This window comes from Nilaparvata lugens, chromosome 14 (genome assembly GCF_014356525.2).
Source record: "Nilaparvata lugens isolate BPH chromosome 14, ASM1435652v1, whole genome shotgun sequence".
NCBI lineage: Eukaryota > Metazoa > Arthropoda > Insecta > Hemiptera > Delphacidae > Nilaparvata > Nilaparvata lugens.
In genome coordinates, this window is record NC_052517.1 from 23,070,190 (window position 1) to 23,075,328 (window position 5,139).

Here is a 5,139-nt window from a genome sequence, read left to right on the forward strand (position 1 = left end):
CTTGTCAGTTGCCCAACCTAAGCTTCCTTTAATGACTTTTGACAGCGATTTGAAAATTTGGAGTCAATTTAAAGATTTATTCGAAGCCATGGTTCATAATAATGGTCAAATTGCTGACATACAAAAACATATGTATCTTCGGTCTGTACTGAGAGGCGATGCACTGTCAGTCATTTCTGTAGTCCCATTGACAAGTGATCATTATGCTGATGCATGGAAATCATTATTGAATCGCTACAATGACTCTTACAAGCTGACTGACGCATACTTGCAAGCAATTTTTGATATGCCAGCAGTTAATAAGCAACCAGACTCGCTACGAAAATTCATCACTCATTTAGCTGAGTATACTGCAGCACTAAAACCAATTGGTCATTCAGTTGATGACTGGTTGATTTCGTTATTATTTGTCTCACGTGAAAAACTGACTGAAGGATTGAGAGAGAAGTGGCAGAGACTGCTAAGAAATGGAACAGTATCCGATTTGAAAAACTTCCAAATATTTTGGAATGATGAAGCTGTTATTTTAGAGGCTACCAAATCCACTGATTTATTGGGGTGATCTACATCGTCAGAAGCCTCCTCACATAAGCAGTTTGGGAAATCAAAACCCACTATGGGAAATTACAAAGCTTCAGCTATGATTGTTAAATCAAAATCGGACGAGCTGAAATGTATTGAATGTAATAATTCTCATGAACTGGAAAATTGTAAAGTGTTCTTGAATCTCAAACCATCTGATAGATTAAAACGTGTAAAAGAATGGAAACTATGTATATGCTGTTTATTGGCAGGGCACTTCATTAGAGATTGTAGAAGAAGGAAGCCGTGCAGTCACTGTAATTCGTGACATCATTCGCTCCTCCATTTAGAGCCGAGACAGCCACCTGTTGAAAACACCAACACATTGGCCGGTAATAAACAAATGAGCAGGGTAGACAGGCACGACATCGCTGATCAAAGCAATCAAACATTTGTTACTGACTCAGCTAAGAAAGTATTTTTGAATGTAAATAGTTTCTCAGTATTGTTACCAACTGTTAAATTGGAGTTCAAGGTAATCAAGGCAATTATCACAAGGTCAAAGTATTATTAGATAGTGCAAGCACTGAGTCATTCATTACAAGGCGATGCATGAAAAAACTGGGTTTAGTGGTACAGAAAACACATAGTTTGCCAATCTATGGATTATCTGATACTAAACTGGAAGTGAGAGATGAAATTACTAACTGTGAATTTGAAATACCGAACTCCCCTCCATTAAAAATTACCGCGTCGGGAGTCAACAAAATAGCAGCTACAAATCAGATATAAAATGCATACTGGGCACATATTGAAGGACTGGAGCTAGCAGATTTTGAATTTTTCCTTTCAGAGGAGGTTTATAGTTAATTGGGTGCTGAATACTTCCCCTTCATTCTGACTGGAAGAAAGGTGATTGGTCCAGCAGGTACACCAATCTGCCCTAGAAACTGTATGGGGCTACTGCCTGATGGGTAAGGTATCAGAGGAGAGTTCTACTATCTCATATAATCTGTGCATGTATTCCAATGCTAATTTAGAAGAGTTGAAAGTGATTCATAGTCCACATGAAATCAAACCAATGGGAAGACCCATACCAAAAAAAGGAAATTGGAGAAGATGTTTTTGAAAGGGAGAAACGAAATTTGGAAGAGTTAGATGATGATAGACAGGATAATGTTGAAATAAAATGAACAAAATCTGAAAAGGGAGAAGAAATGAAAGAGTATACTCTAACAACTATGTCGTATGGTGTATCATCATCGCCATTTCTTGCCATTTGTACTACGCATCAGTGTATTGAAGATGAAGTAAAAATGTTCCCTGCGGCTTCTGAAGCCTTACGGTTTTCTACTTACATGGATGATATAGTTACATCAGTCTCATCAATGGAAGCAACCAAGCAACTGCAGCTTACTGAATTGTTAAGCAAAGGGAAATTTGAATTGCTAAAGTGGGCCTGCAATCATTCTACCATTCTATCAAATCTCCCTCCAGAGCATTGCATTATTGATGCAAAAGATTTCACTCTGGAGTCTGATAAAACCATTAAAATTCTTGGCTTCCAATCGAATCCAATTGGTTACTACCTCTTCTACAGGGTGAAGGTTCCATCCAGTCTAGCTACAAAACAAAATGATTTATCAACTTTAGCACAAATGTTTGATCCATTAGGATATTTGACACCTTCCATGCTTACCTTCAAGAGTATAATTCAATATCTATGGCAATCGGGATGTGACTGGGATGATATAGCATCCGTGGAGCTAAGGAAGAAATGGGAGCTTTGTGTGGTTGTCCTAGTAGCTACATTATCACATGAAGTTCAAGAAGTGCTTTCAAAAATTATAAACATAGATTATATTGCAGCTTGGACTCATTCAACTGTGACATTGAGTTGGATTCGGTCTTCACCTCATCATTGGGCTACGTTTGTGGCAAATCGTGTAAGTCAAGTACAGGAACACCTGTCTATAGAGCAATTCAGATATGTGCCAACCAAATGTAATCCAGCTGATTGTGCTAGTCGAGGACTATTGCTCAATGAATTAATTGGTAATTCTCTGTGGTGGAATGGTTCTGATTGGTTAGACAAACCACTGGAGTGCTGGCCACACCAACCCCACAGTAATGATGATGAAAATTCCAAACAGATTGAATTGGAAGCAAGAAAAATTTCTCTAGCAACACAGAGTGAAGACTCAGAGGAATCAATTCAATCGGTGAACTTGAGAAATTGATGGAATTCACTCAAAAGAATTGTATCCTCATTCTGGAAACGTTGGCAATTGGAGTATGTATCTAGCTTGCAAACCCGAACAAAATGGTACAGAAAACATAGTAATGTTAACATTGGAGGTATGGTTCTCTTAAAGGAGAGTAACCTACCCCCTCTACACTGGAGGCTTGGCTGAATAACAAAGACATTCCCTGGACAGGATGGAGTTGTGAGAGTGGTGGAGGTACAGACTGCAAAGGGGAGTCTAACTAGGGCTGTCAATAGGGTATGTCTCCTCCCTATTGATGAAGATTAGGCCTTATTGAAGGGAACTTCATTAAGTTTAGTGGTTAGTTTTTTTTTGTTTCTCGTTTTATATGTGGGAAAGGTTCCCAAGTTGCTTTGTTTATTGTTCTTATCTATATTGGTTGTATATAGTCATTATTTCTCGTCCCATCCTCTCCTTTCCGTGGGCCTCCAACTCCTTTTTTATAAGTCTCCTCAAGGGCCCCTGAGGAGTGAAGATATTTTCCTTTTTTCTCTAGTTTCCCTAGTAGGGTTCGGTATAGGTGGTTTTTGTTTTTTGTTATTGGAAGTTCTTCCAAGGTGGGCGGAATGTTCAGACGAAACTATCAATGTTCCTCTTTGTCTTCTGGTGTTGTGTGGTGGAGGGGGCAATTGAAGAGTGATGCACATAGCATAATAAGGTTAGTTGCTGACTGCTAACCAATCGAACAGCTCACTTCTTGTAATGTCGACTTTTGCAAAGTGATTTATTGTGATTTATTCCAAGTGTCATCTCGTCTCATATTGTGATCTGGACCCGGGATCCTAGAAGCAAGGAGGATTTGGACATGAAGGTAGGCCTATGTTATAGTGCACTCAGCCATTTGAATTGTTCAACTTGCTACCCGACGCCATACAAACCCAAAAAGTTCTCGATGTAATTTATACAGTCCACAAACCAGAGTGCTGTTTGAGCCAACCTCTGTCGAATAAACACACTCAAACTTTCATCTTGGTGCAACATAGAATCGATGATGCTTGGAAGACTTACAGGTTTCACATGAGTTTCTAATTCTACACAAGGCTCTGTTATGATTTCTGAAGCAATTAAAACATTTGTGAGTTCTAGTAGATTAGATTAGATAAGATTATACTTGTCATCAATATTCAACTTCAAGAATTCATCACAATCATAAATAGAATGATCATTTGTTTGACACATGCGTACAAAGTGGAATAACACTGATTGATATTGGGACAGAACTGTAGCGGGATCCATGCAAAACTGACCGAACTACTTGAATGAGACTCCAATTATGATATTTATGAGGAATGCTGACAGTAGTATAGAATTGTATCTTTTGGGACAACTCAAGTCAGGACAACCTTGAGTTGTCCCAAACGTAACAATTGGGTTTCAAAATCCTGCAAGTCATTGATTTTGGGTATTAGTGCTCTTGATACACAGCTGGCTGTTGATACAGTGGTATTTGATACTGCTTTGCATTTGATATGCAACGGTGGCAGAGCTGCTCACTGATACACAGGATTTTTGTTGCTTGATACAGATTATCTAGCAGTGATACAGGAACCTTGGGTTGTCCCAGAATTGGTAATTTGGTTTCAAGGTCAGTTGTCTCAGAATTGGCAATTTGGTTTCAAGGTCAGGTGTCCCAGAATTGATAATTTGGTTTCAAGGTCAGTTGTCCCAGAATTGGTAATTTGGTTTGAAGGTCAGTTGTCCCAGAATTGGCAATTTGGTTTCAAGGTCACCCATAGCGTTTTGAACTAACCTAACTGTAAGGCTCCAAGACCCAACCCCTCACAACCAAAAAAGAAAAAAAAATGCCGCCGTTTTGATCTTCAATGAAATAGTATATGTTCAATAAAAGTAGCAATGAATTGCTGATTTTTATTCCTCAAATCCTCTTCACCCACATTTACTAATGTAAGAAAAAGTGATCATTCTATAGAATATACAAGGATATTGAATATCCAAACAGTAATGAGTTATCCTCTGGGTAGCATGTATGCTTTCAGATATGAATTCTAGAGTGTGATCAAATCATTGTATCACAAGGGATATATTTTCCCAGTTATATTTCCCAGAACAGCACTTCATGTCGCGACATAGAGTGCGATAAGTTGGAAAAAGCAAGCATTGAAATTATAACAAACTACCGATTTTGCAGTTACTATTTGGTCCAAAGGCTCTAGAAGCCACGCGACGATTGGTCAAATTGATTCCATCGTCCAATAGGAGACCTGTTTCTAAATACAGTAGTGGGGATTCCTCAGTCGAGAGACCAGATACGTTCCAGAGGACCCTTTGCTGGAGCACTACGAGAGTAAAGATGTAGTCATTATGTTTCGCCTTTTTTTGGGCAGTTTAT